The sequence below is a fragment of the Sus scrofa genome, chromosome 13 (genome assembly GCF_054392235.1).
Source record: "Sus scrofa isolate SSC_HxYL_T2T_F1_AM1 chromosome 13, Sscrofa_HxYL_maternal_Yorkshire_Landrace_v2.0, whole genome shotgun sequence".
NCBI lineage: Eukaryota > Metazoa > Chordata > Mammalia > Artiodactyla > Suidae > Sus > Sus scrofa.
The window spans coordinates 57,506,880-57,520,531 of NC_139395.1; the positions used below are offsets into that span (position 1 = coordinate 57,506,880).

General features: G+C 36.6%; 1 protein-coding gene across 24 annotated transcripts in view; it reads right to left on the reverse strand.

Annotated features, from left to right (window-relative positions):
• Window positions 1-13,652, reverse strand: part of FHIT (fragile histidine triad diadenosine triphosphatase) — a 1,441,601-nt gene that overhangs the window by 1,226,836 nt on the left and 201,113 nt on the right. The window contains exon 3 of one of the 24 annotated variants that reach the window (XM_084988792.1): window positions 11,290-11,376. The exons of the other annotated variants lie outside the window; for them this stretch is intronic. The gene's annotated coding sequence lies outside the window, so the exon portion shown is untranslated. The remainder of the gene's footprint in view (window positions 1-11,289; window positions 11,377-13,652) is intronic. 24 annotated transcript variants of the gene reach the window in all.

The window sequence follows — 13,652 nt, forward strand, 5'->3', positions numbered from 1 at the left end:
ATGGGCCATTTATGGATAAGAGCCTGCAGATATTCAGGTATACAGAAGCCAGACTTTGTGTCTGTTGAACGTTTCTTTCTCTTCAAAATCTGACACAGCATCAGAGTGCATGAGAACCCTCAGCTGCATGGATCCATCACCAATGAATGAGAACCTGGCTTTTCAGATGCACACTTTTTAGTGAGCACACTGGGCTCTCCAGAGCAGCATGTATGTGAATTACCTATGTGTGGGCACAGCCTAAGGGAAAACTCATATGAGGCACAGAGGCAATTTATAAACACAAGCTGTACATTGATAAGGAGACAGAAGTATATCACAAAGGGTGTAGATGCCCAGGTTTTTCCACAAAAGCTGACCTTCACACATGCAAGGGAAAAATACCACAAAAACATTCCTATGGCAAGACGAGCAATGACTGAAAATAAGAATGTGTGTACTTTACTTATTTTGAATGTTAGTTAAAGGAAAACAGGTTTAATTGGAAGACAAGTTGAGCTGATGATAACAGTTATGGAGATTCTTCAGGGAGCTTCTGGACACATGCAAGAGCCATGAAGGCTGGCGACATATGTTTTGAAAAAATTAGGCCTTATTTCCCATGACAGTTTTTTTTTTTTTTCCTTTTCTATGAATTTGGTGTATTACCCATACAGCTTGTACTCCCATTACCCATGATTAGGAACACATTAGGCTCACATTAGGTTCCCTGAAGACAGAATCCAAGATTCTTTCAATTTTGTAATTTTGGTATCTAGTTTGCTTCACAGATTTCTCTGAAGTGATCAAATGAATGAGTATGTGAACTAATGAATGACTTGTTAAAACAGTATTGCGAAGAATTTTGTAATGGAGGGAGGGGCATCATTTTCTACAAAGGCATCAATTTGTTCTATTACATCTCCTAAATCACAAGAACTACTGATCTGATACTGAAAAGGAATACCTGCCTCAGGCAGAAGTGACTGGAAAAAAAAAAAAAAAAAAAGTAGACTGGCAACAAATATTGGGATGGATGGTAAAAGCACATTTCAATGTTAGGCAGTCTACTAAAAAGGGAAAAAAGATACAGGAGGAGCCAGTAGCAACAGCTCTACTGGAATTCAAGAAGACTAGAGCTCTAAGATAAATCAATAACAATAATAAAAATAACAGCAATTCTTTATTAATCACTAGTATCAGGTAGAATAAAGGTATTAACTAAATTACTTTTCATAACAATACTCCAGGTAAAAATTTTTGTCACCTTCATTTCATAGACTGAAACTGAGGCTGAGAAAGGGTAAAGAATTTTCCCAATGTCCTCCCAGCCAGTAAGTGATAAATCCAGACCTTAAATATGTATTTGTCTGTCTGATTCCAAAAGAGGCCATAATTGAGACAGCACTAAAATACAGGTTACTAACTGTAGAAAGAAAGGCTTGGTTTTTTTTTTTCCTAATTTAGAAAAGATGCAGGAGAATTTCAGAATCTTTATTTGTAAGCAAATAGTAAACTAACTAGCTCTTAAATAATTTAAACATCAATACATTTATCACTTAATCTTAGTTTGAAGGAGAAATAAATGTCCAATTTTCAGTTTCTCTAAAGAGTTACTTAATTTGGGGTTTCCTGAGTTTAATCACAAAAAGGATTTGACTGTGAAACAAGCCTTTCCTAAGGCCCATAAGATTGTTGGTCAGTCAAATATTCATAAGAGAGAGTCTAACTACTTGATATAACATTCCAGCAATTTTTTGCTTTTTAGGGCCGCACCCACATTATATGGAAATTCCCAGGCTAGGGGTCAAATCGGAGCTGCAGCTACCGGTCTACACCACAGCCATAGCAACACCAGATCCCAGCAGCATAAGCAACCTGCACCACAGCAATGCCAGATCCTTAACCCACTGAGTAAGCAGGAATTGAACTGGCATCCTCATGGATACTAGTTGAGTTCATTACTGCTGAGCCACAACTGAGAACTCTCAAAACAAAGATTTTTAAGGCTACCAAGATAAAGTAAAATGGAATCTTCCCAATATTTTTTCCTTTGCTACCAAACCAAATTAGCAAAAACTAAAAATAAATTACAACATACAGCATATATAATTTAATCACCTATTTACATGGGGGGGTGTCTTTCTTTTATGAATGGAACAAATATGTGTTCTCATTTAAACCTCTGTTGTAACTGTTTTCATTGCCCCCAGGGGTCTGCATTCTCTTTCAATGTGTCTATCTTCAGTAAAACACAAATAGTTCAGCTTGATCGCACAGCTGATAAACCTTAAAGATAATAATCTGGACAGAGTAGCACTGAGATTCTAAATTAGACAGACCAGCAGTCATCCTCACAGTAATGGAATAAATAAAGCATGAACAATTAAATTAAATGACAATTTCTGATGAAGTTTGGTTTTCTTGTTTCTACATAGTAGAAAAATCAGGCTGTACTGGCCTTCCTTAGGAAGAAGCTTCCTTAAAAGGAATCTGTGTGGTTATTTTTTATAGCTACAGTTGTACCCTTATCTACCTAGTAATTAACTTTATGTATTATCTATACATTATATGCAATATAAGATATATTGGAGATTAATTTGAACAGTTGAGATTGCTTACAAGGACCTTTTCTTTACTAGTTGGATTTTAAACTATTTTGGCAAATCTCCAATATAAAATAGTTCAGTCCTGTTATTCTCTTATTAATTCCTTCAGATATTATAAGGTACTATGCTACATCTGGTAGGGGCATGCAAGAAGTGGGAGGGAGAAAAGAATGAATAGATCAATAGCACATTTTGAAAATAAGATCAATCAATAAGTATACTTTGAGTTTCTTCAACATATTGACTAGGAGGTTTAGCAGATCACCATACATCGGAACAGAAACTATTGTTTTAGTAGCATAAATGAGATTCCAAAAATTTAGTGACCTGTAGGTTCTTTCACACTCATATTCTGCACAGTGTGATGCTATGTAGCACATTTAACTCTCTTCATGACTTGGTGTTTTAATGCAAAAACAGATTCTTTGTTCTATAGCTTTTATTATTATTTTTTTTTCTTTTTATAGCCACACTTGTGGCATATGGAAGTTCCTGGGATAGGGGTCAAAATGGAGCTGCAGCTGCTGGCCTACACCATAGTCACAGCAACACCATATCTGGACCACATCTTCGACCTACAGTGCAGCTTACAGCAATGCCAGATCCTTAACCCACTGAGCAAGGCCCGGGATTGAACCTGCAACCTCATGGGCACTATCTCTGGTTCTTTTCTTTTTGTCTTTTGTCTTTTTAGGGCCATACTCATGGCACATGGAGGTTCCTAGGTTAGAGGTACCATCAGATCTGCAGCCGCCAGCCTATGCCACAGCCACAGCAACACGGGATCTAAGCCGCATCTGTGACCTATACAACAGCTCCCGGCAACAACCAGATCCTTAACCCACTAAGCAAGGCTAGGGATCAAACCCTCGTCCTCATGGATACTAGTCAGGTTTGTTAACCACTGAGCCACAAAGGGAACTCCTATGTTGGGTTCTTAACCCACTGCCTATAATGGGAACTCCACTCTATAGCTTTAAACATTATCCAGGAGCTGGCTCCTACAGACCTCTTTAACATTCCTACTCAAAATTCTCACAGAAAAGCTGTCATTTCTTGTTCTATTCAAGTCAGACTATCTAGTCTCCAGGCACCAGAGTAAAAGGAATGTCTAGGATAACATCTTCATTTATTCACATAATTTTCATCTTGGACAGTATTATAAAAGCCAATCATAAATTGGGAAAATAATGGGATAATATGACAGGTATTATAAAATGAAATTTATGATGCAAACAGAAGAGTTACTGCTGCACACAAGGGTTATATTCTTGTCATCAACAAGTGTCTTTGCACATGACCTACACAGAGTGTCATAAATCTCTTTCTGAGGAAGAAAAAGGAAAAAGGCTAAACTCTAAAGGACTCACTTTTACAAAAATATATAATACTTAGCATCTTCATATGAAATTCAACCCTGTTCTCTCTAAAAGAAAACCTAATCAAACAATAGAGAAGCAAACTCTAAGTACTAATTTTATTCCACTCAATATTTGAAAACAGATACACTAGGTCTCAAAGACCTAAGACTTCTACTAGGTTTTAAATTCTCTGTTAAAACTGAGTTTCATTTCTGGAAGGAAGAGCTTCTGTCTGTTTTTTATTTTTAAGGAAAAAAATCTGTAAAATTATAGGTTTATGGTTATTTGTATGGAACTAGTATGGATAAAAAAGAAAAATGGATCATCAAGAAGCTAGTTATCACTAAATACATAAAGCTGTAATAGTCTAAAAATGCCAACAGAATATATACTGTAACAAAACTGTAATTTAAACCCAGCTATCAAAATATTTCAAAAGAGAACAAATTTTATGATTTTCGAAATGAAATATGATCATTGCTATTAACAATAGGCTATAAAATAAATATACTAGACAGTGCTTCTGTTAATAACTACTACACTTTCTCAGGAAACAATCTTTACAGAGCAAGTCTGATTAATGTACAAAAGACAGCTTTTCTTCTTTGAGCTCTAATCGTATGCCATTGTTTTCAAGAGAGTGTTTATAAAAGCTGTAAGATTATAATGTTTTAAACATTACTTTGCCTATACTTAAGCAATTGTCAATACAAAATATCCATTCTTCTATCTTCTCTCCACCCTCTTCTACCCAGTTGGACATTATTTTTCCATCTCTATATAGCTTGGTCTTTAAACAGGAAAATAACCAACATATTCTTACAAAATCTGAAAATTTCTTTCAGAGTAATTTGACCTCTTAGACATCTGAAGATCAAGACAGGGATAAAGATTTATTATAAACCACACAGGACTTATACATCATGAGCTGCAGGAGAGAGCTTATTAAGCGATTTCACTGGTCACATAACTGAATTTAAAAGGGGAACCGTTTCACTGACTGTGGTCAAACGTGATTATTGCCACAGTAGATTAAAAGCCCCAGAAGTACTCTTAGTTAGGTCAGTGACCAAATGTCACTCCATATGATTTTGTTCCTCACAGGCAATGTCTCCAAAGGGCTAGATGTGTGAATATTTAGCCTGAACACAGGTATAAATTTTGGTTTGCTTTCCCTTTTAGAATAGATAAGCACTGTGTGCATGAAAATCTTAACTTTCTTCCTCAACAAAAACACTAATAACTTTTCATGTGCTTTTTGGCCATCTGTCTGTCTTCTTTGGAGAAATGTCTATTTAGATCTTCTACCCATTTTTTTGATTGGGTTGTTTGATGTTTTTCTTTTTATATAAAACTGCATTAGATGTTCGTCTATTTTGGAGAGTAATCCTTGTCAGCTGTTTTGTTTGCAAACATTTTCTCCATTCTGCAGCTTTTTGGTTTCTTTTTTTTTTCTTTCTTTTTTTAATGACTTCCTTTCCTAACATCTCTAATTATTAGAGAAATGCAAATCAAAACTACAATGAGATATCACAACAGTCAGAATGACCATCATCAAAAAGTTTACAAATAAAAAATTCTGGAGAGGGTATGGAGTAAAGGGAAACCTCCTACACTGTTGGTAGGAATGTAAATTGGTGCAACCACCATTATGGAGAACAGTATGGAGGTTCCTAAAAAAACTAAATATAGAGCTACCATATGATCCAACAATTCCACACTTGGAGTATCTGGAGAAAGATACACTTTTAAAAGATACATGCACCCCCAATGTTCATAGCAGCACTGTTTAAATAGCCAAGACATGGAAACAACCTAAATGTCCATCAACAGATGAATGGATAAAGAAGAGTGGTATATTACTTAGCCTGATTCCTCCAGCTCCATTTTTCTTTTTCAGGATGTCTTTGGCTATTCTGGGTCTTGTGTGCTTCCAAACAAATTTTAAAATATTTTGTTCGAGTTCTGTGAAAAATGTCCTTGGTAATTTGACAGGAATGGCACTGAATCATAGATTGCCTTGGACAGTATAGTCATTTTGATAATATTGACTCTTCCAATCCACGAGCATGGTATGTCTTTCCATCTAGTTGTGTCAGCTTTGATTTCTTTCATCAGTGTCTTATAGTTTTCAGAGTACAGGTGTTTTGTCTCTTTAGGTAGGTTTACTCCTAGGTATGTTATTCTTTTGGATGTGATGGTAAATGGGATTGCTTCCCTAATTTCTCTTTCTTATCTTCCATTGTTAGTATACAGAAATGCCATTGATTTCTGTGTATTAATTTTGTATCCTGTGACTTGGCCAAATTCATTGATGAGCTCTAACAGTTTTCTGGTAGAGTCTTTAGGATTCTCTAGATATAGTATCATGTCATTGCAAATAGTGATAGTTTTACTCCTTCCTTTCCAATTTGGATTCCTTTTATTTATTTTACTTCTCTAATTGCTGTGGCTAGGACTTCCAAGACAGACATATAGATCAGTGGAACAGGATAGAAAGCTCAGAATTAGACCCACGCACCTACAGCCAACTCATCTATGACAAACAAGGCAAGAATATACAGTGGAAAAAAGACAGGCTCTTCAATAAGTGGTGCTGGGAAAACTAGATAGCCATATGTAAAGAATGAGAACACTCCCTAACACCATACACAAAAATAAACTCAAAATGGATTAAAGACCTATATATGTAAGACCAGACACTATAAAATTCTTAGAGGAAAACATAGGGCAAACACTCTCCAACATAAACTACAGCAACATCTTCTCAGATCCACCTCTTAGAGTAATGACAGTAAAAACAAAAATAAAAAAATGGGACCTAATCAAACTGAAAAGTTTCTGCACAGCAAAGGAAACCCTAAACAAAATGAAAAGATAACCCAAAGAATGGGAGAAAATCTTTGCAAATGAATCAACTGACAAGGGATTGATCTCCAAAATTTATAAACACCTTCTGCAGCTCCAGACCAAAAAGACAAACAAGCCCATCAAAAAATGGGCAGAAGATCTAAAATGGACAATTCTCCAAAAGACATATGAATGGCCAAAAAGCACATGAAAAAATGTTCAACATCACACATTATTAGAGATATGCAAATCAAAACCACTATGAGGTACCACCATACTTCAGCCAGAATGGCCATCATCAAAAAGTCTACAAACAATAAATGCTGGTGAGGGTGTGGAAAAAAAGGAACCCTATTACACTGTTGGTGGGAATGTAAATTGGTGCAACCACTGTGGAAAAAAGTATGGAGATTCCTCAGAAAACTAAACATGGAACTACCATTTGATTCAGCAATCCCACTCCTGGGCATCTATCCAGAGAAAACCATGATTTGAAAAGACACATGTACTCCAATGTTCATTGCAGCACTATTTACAATAGCCAAGACATGGAAACAACCTAAATGTCCATTGACAGAGGAGTGGATCAAGAAGATGTGGTACATATACACAATGGAATATTACTCAGCCATTAAAAAGAACGAAATACCAGCATTTTTTGCAACATGGATGAACCTAGAAATAATCATGCTAAGTGAAGTCAGTCAGACAATGAGATACCAACATCAAATGCTATCACTGACGTGGAATCTGAAAAAAAGACACAATGAACTTCTTTACAGAACAGATACTGACTCACAGACTTTGAAAAACTTATATAGTTTCTAAAGTAGAGAAGTTGGGGGGTAGGGGGATGCTAGGGGTTTGGGATGGAAATGCTATATCATTGTACAACTATAAATATAATAAATTCATTGAGTAATGAAGAAAAAATAATAGCAACTATGTCATTTGCCTCAAAGCAAACAAGACAAAGGAGGAAGGTCCCATGGAGAAGGATAAATCTGGGCAGTATAGCCTAACAGTTAAGATGAAGGATCCTAGAATCAGACAGCCCAGGCTCAAATCCAAGCTTCCCCACTCACTATGTAAATCTGAACAAGTTGCATGGCCTCCCTAAGCCTCTGTTTCTTTATCTACAAAAGGAGGATGGTAACTCCTGGTGAAGAGCATTGTAGTAAGGATCAAAGGAGGCAACATACCTGAGTTTAGCACAGTGCCTGGCACACACAAATGACCAATAAATGTGACTACTACTGTAATTATTGTTATCAGTCTCAAATGCTGAAAAATTTGTCTTTAGGTATTGGGAGGAGGCTGTAAGAATCAGGTAGGGTATTCCAAGCAGAAGAAAGAGAACAAGTGAAAAACACAGAGGATATGTTTGGGACAAGTTTGGGACAAGTTCATAGCTCTGAGGTGCAAGAACATTTTTGCAGACCCTGGCCAGGAACAGCCAAAGCAGAAAAGTCTGGAAGACTAGACCAGGGCTATGTCAAAGGAGTTCAGATACACACCCATTCCTCATCCCCTTCTGAGAAAAACAAAACAAAGTTGAGTTTTTAACACGATATTATCCTTTATCTCCTGACGGGTACTGTAAATTGTGCCTCTGATATATTTGTGAAGAGCCTATAAAGGGAATGATAAATCAGGCAATATTACATATATTCATCAGTACCTTAATTGTTGTTAAATACCTAAACCTAAATAACACCTAAAATTGATCTGCACCAAGATTTACCGCTCTGACAAAAATCCACCTGGAAAAGAATACATGATAATTAAGAAGAACGACCACAGATTTGCAGCAATGTAAGGAGTATGAACAAGATTTAAACTCCTCCCTGAGGGAATAACTAGGTGATGTTTATTCTGTGGATGAACAATGTGATTGTAACAATGGAAAAGATTGATGAGATTTTTTTTTCCTGTGGGAGTTTAATTTAACCAACTATCTCAGATAATAGAAGGATACAGGACTGAGTACTCCAGCGACACTTAAAAATTCTTTGTGAAGGAAAACTAAGTACACATCCTCTGTGACCTGGAAAAATAGATTGCAAATCAAGTGGGCACATTAAGTAGCTACAAACTGGCATAGAAGAAAATGGAGTTGAAGAAATAAGAAAATTCTAGAGTTTTCTGGTGGCTCAACTGGTTAAGGATCCAGCATTGTCAGTGCTGTATCACAGGTTCAGTTCCTGGCCCTGGAACTTCCACATGCTGCCAAAACAAACAATCAAAAAACTTTCTAAATTAACCACAACTAAATTTAACCAAATTAGAGGGGAAAGAGACAAGGAGAATCATCTTCTTATCATGAAGAAAGGAATAAATATCGTTCTTTTTTCGGTAGGCTTTTGTGCCTGTAATCTCTTCTGTCCAGAAAATGATGAACCACCTGGCCTTAGTAAACACACAAACAAAAAGCAAGGCAGCATCAGTCTTCCAGAACCTTGCTTCTTTAAATGGAAGAAGATTATCAACTGGGACCTTATTAGAAACACAAAATGTTGGGCCTTACCTTTGATCTCCTAAATCAGAATCTGTACTTTTAACAAGAGCCCCAGGAATCCAAGTGAATTCTTTGCACATTGAAGTTTAAGAAGCACTGATCTAGAGAGCTAATCATTTATTTGCTGAATAAGTAAACTTTCAAGATAGGTACTGCCTAATAGGATAGGTAGCCACTAGCCACACGTAGCTATTTAAATTTAAATTACTTAAAATTACATTAAAATTTTACTTAATTGCAGAGGTTCATTGGCACTAACCACAATTTAAGTGTTCAATTAGCCTGGGTGGCTAGTGTCTACCAAACGTGTTTCCATCATCACAGAAACTTCCATGGGACAGAGCTGATCTAGACACTTTACTGAAGAAAGAGAAGAAAGGCTCTTATGCTCCTGAAGCATAGATCCTAGTGCAGGGAGGCAGATCATTAACAATAAGCAACACATGTGACAAAATTCAAGGTGTGTTGGATGGTTAAATGCTAAAGACAAAAATTGAAAACAGAGCAGTCTTAGAGGGATCAGGAAGATGGAAAGGCAGTTAGAATTTTTAATATGGCAGGTCTAGTGGGCTTCAATGAAGAAGGTCACAGTGAAGAAGAAGCAGACTGCTAACCAGCAGGGGGAGGATTCTCAAGGGAAAAGCTTGTACAAAGGCACTGTGTCAGGCAGGTGTGTTTGAGGGATACCAAGGAAGCCCATGCGAGTTGGAGATGAGAATGAAGGGTGAATAAGAGGGTAGGAGAGCAATGGGGTAAGGATCCCTCAGAGGGGGAAGAACCTCCTTGTCCATCATAAAGGATTTGGCTTTTATTTGGAGTGAAATGAAGAGTCCTTGCAAGGTTTTGAGCTGAGGAGTGACATGCTTCAACTCCATCTCAAAGTTAATCTAGTCCTAGAAAAGGACTATAAGCAAAAGTTATTTATTTGTTTTAATTCAAAGTCACCGTCAGGTATAGAGAGACACTATCTGTGCTGGCAAAATGACTTTGTTTACAAGTTTTGGTAACCACCAGAAGCTTGTTAATGATACACAAACAAAGTCATTAAAATTTATCACTGTGAAATTCAGACACTTTTTCATGGGCTCAATTAATATGCAGTCACAAGGTCTTACAGGTTACCACTCAGAATCTGGAGCCACACTTGTTATAAACACTTTGAGCAAATCCTGAGGAATGCAAATCAGACTCACCCAACTTTCTAAAAGGTGGAATTTTGCCTAAGTGTCTCACCCTCAAAACTTGTTGATTACTTTGTTACTTATTTACATGTATTTCTTAAAGATATAGAAGTCCATTCAGTGATTCCAAACTATTTTTTTTCACCCTAACTTCAACCAGTTAAATACCAAAGTTTTGGAAAGCAAGGGATGGGGTTTTCTTTAAGTTATTTTTTCCAGAGTTCCCAGAAGCAAGGATACACTCTAGCCGCAACTGAGAATGTTGTTGTCTTGAGGTAAATCAATGTTCTAAGAAATGGAGGTCACTGTAGCCTGGCTACAAAATGCCATCATTAGCCTCAAGGCCTAGGTTCACTACATGAATGCTGTACCAAAGAGGCAGGCCTAATATGACTAAGAGTCACTGCTTGCAATTTATTCCCTGGGGATCACCAACAACTGTGATCCAGACTGAGTTCTGGCAGAAAAATAGAGTAAGGTCACCTTCAGTAAATTAAAACAAATGAACAATAAATCAAGGCATTCCAGGTCTTTGGGAACTACCTGTTCAGCTGCTCATGACAAGTAAGTGGATCAAGGACCATCATTTTTATGCATCTATGCATAACAGTTTTGAGCAACAGAACATAAGAGGAGATTTTAGCAACCAAATTATTACTAGTTTGGGTTATGAGAGTCTAGAACTAGAGGTGTTTTATTATTTCATAATGTATTCATTAAATAAGCCCATGTTGAGGACCCTTTATAGGCAAGAACTTATAGGAAATACAGCAGTTTGCATGCTACTGTACCTCATCCACATGAAGGTTGCAGTCTCAATTCTGACTTCCTTTCAGCTCTCTCTTGGAGCCAGGAAGCTTCCAGCCTGAAGAGGAAACCTGAAGAGGCCATTTGTGGATGAGAAGGATTTCAAGATCATTTTAGAGACAAAAAAACCAGAGATACACGAGCAAAAGGTGGATCTTCACAGGCAAATGCACACAGTAACTTTTACATGCTCCACCATGAGGCCAAAGCACTAAGACCCTCTTCTGCTCCTCTCATTCAACCCCAAGAGCCACCACTAAGATTTAAAGCACTCCTCCTCAACTCGCCCACTTTGTGGTATGGCAAAACCAGAAAGAGCAGAGAAAAACCATTTCTGGAGACGGAACACATTAAATCACTAAAGTGAAAAAAGGGGCAAATAAGTCCCTTGACAGAATTTTTAAAACAGTGTATGTTTTGGGTTTTTTTTTTTTTTTTTGCATTCTATCCATAACTGTAATTTTTAAATTTAAAATACATTTTTCCTCACTTAACCATTTCTACCCTCACCTCCTCACCAAAAGAATTATAGTAAAATTGACAGACCTTGTAAGCTACTCAAAATCTACTCTATGTATATTACACTTTTGCTCAAGTTAGTCAGAATCTGTTTCTGTTGTTTGCAATTAAATGCTTTACTTGAAACAGCACCTTAGTGTTGAAGAAATCTCTACGTCTGCAAGTAATTACCTGTAAATCTCAGGAGAAATTATTTAAAGTAGCTGGACCTCAGTTATCACAAAAAAAATTGAAAAGATTACACTAAATTATTCCTAAGAGCTTATAATTCTATGTATGCCATAAAATGGCTAACATATTTCTATCTTATTTCTCAATACTAAGCAAAAAAAGATCACTGTCAGACAGTGGTGGTTGATATTTTCCCAGTAAAAACTGAATTTTCAAGGTAGGTTCTGCTTTTTGCTCCAGCTATTCCCCCACTCACTCCTTTGGCTCCTTGATAATGTTTAACATTATCTGTATATTCCAACAGACAAAAATCCCTCTAAGGTCTTCAGCATAACTCTTTTAATCTCACTGCTATGAAAAGGCACATCAAAAGAAATGGTCGAGACAAGGCTCAAAATTTTTGCATCTAAGTTTCACAACTAAATATTTGGATTGTGGTATAAGGATTCCTCGAGGGCACTTTAAAAGTCCCTCTTGTGATTCAAAGGTCTGGGTAATAATTTGCCTGAAGAAAGCTTAGCTTTCTTCCTTGTCTAGACAAGTTTGTGCAACAGCTTTTCCCTTCTAAAAAACAACAATTGTGTTTCCATTTTTTGTCTTACAGAGCTATGTTTTAAATTACTAACAATAATAATGAAAATACAAAAGATTTTTTAAGTATTTCATCCAGAAGCTACACAAGCATGATGTTGAGGAAGTTTGAGAAGTTTATTAGGTCAATCTAGGCCCTAATATACTCAGATTATTGATTTAAACCTGTAGGTGCAATAAATCACACAGGTCATGGAGGCGGCACCAGCTGAAAGTGAGAACACAGATCAATTATATGAGAGTTTTGGGCTTTCTCACTGGCTTGCCATTATAAAATCGCTTTCTTGGTTCTATCTCAAACATCAGGCTGCCTTTTATATATATAAAACTTTGGTCACCAAGAACAATCATGATTGCAGAGTGGTTACAGCTTGGCTCTGGTGTCAGAGCACTTGGGTTCTAGTCTAGTATCCACCCAAGGAATGTTGCTTGGCGTCACAATGCCTTGGTTTCCTCATCTGTAAAGTAAGGAAAATAAGAGTGTTTTGCAAAATCTAACAGATGTACCACTGGTAATATAACAGATGATATTTGATTGTAGGTGAGTAGCTTTCTTTTTCTTTTAATAATTATTGGTTTGATTCTAAGCATATTTAAAAATATATAATTAGCACAACAAGCTAACTAACATAATTGCTTAGACCAAACCTAAGTTCAGGAAAAGAAAATCTGGGCTCCAAAGAGTTTGGAGAGAAAGTTTATGAGAGAAAGTATTTCACAGAAATAGTCTAGTTCATAAATATGAGATAACAGAATTAGAAAGTCATCACTTTTGCAGTCATGTAATGAAATGATTGTTTCAGAAAACATTCATCAATAAAAATGATCATTGTGTGAAAAATAAATGGGAAACTTTACTATGGAATGGTAAGGCTGTTACCTGACAAACCCATTTATGAATCTTAGCATCACTTAAAAGTGCTTCCAAACTATGAATGCCATGCCTCCTGATAAAGCAGTAGGCGCACCGCTGACGAAGCACTCTTGCCAAGAACACTTACTTTAAATAAAGTCTAGAGATAACTTCAGTATAAGAAATAAGAGGGACAGAGGAACAAGTTGGAAA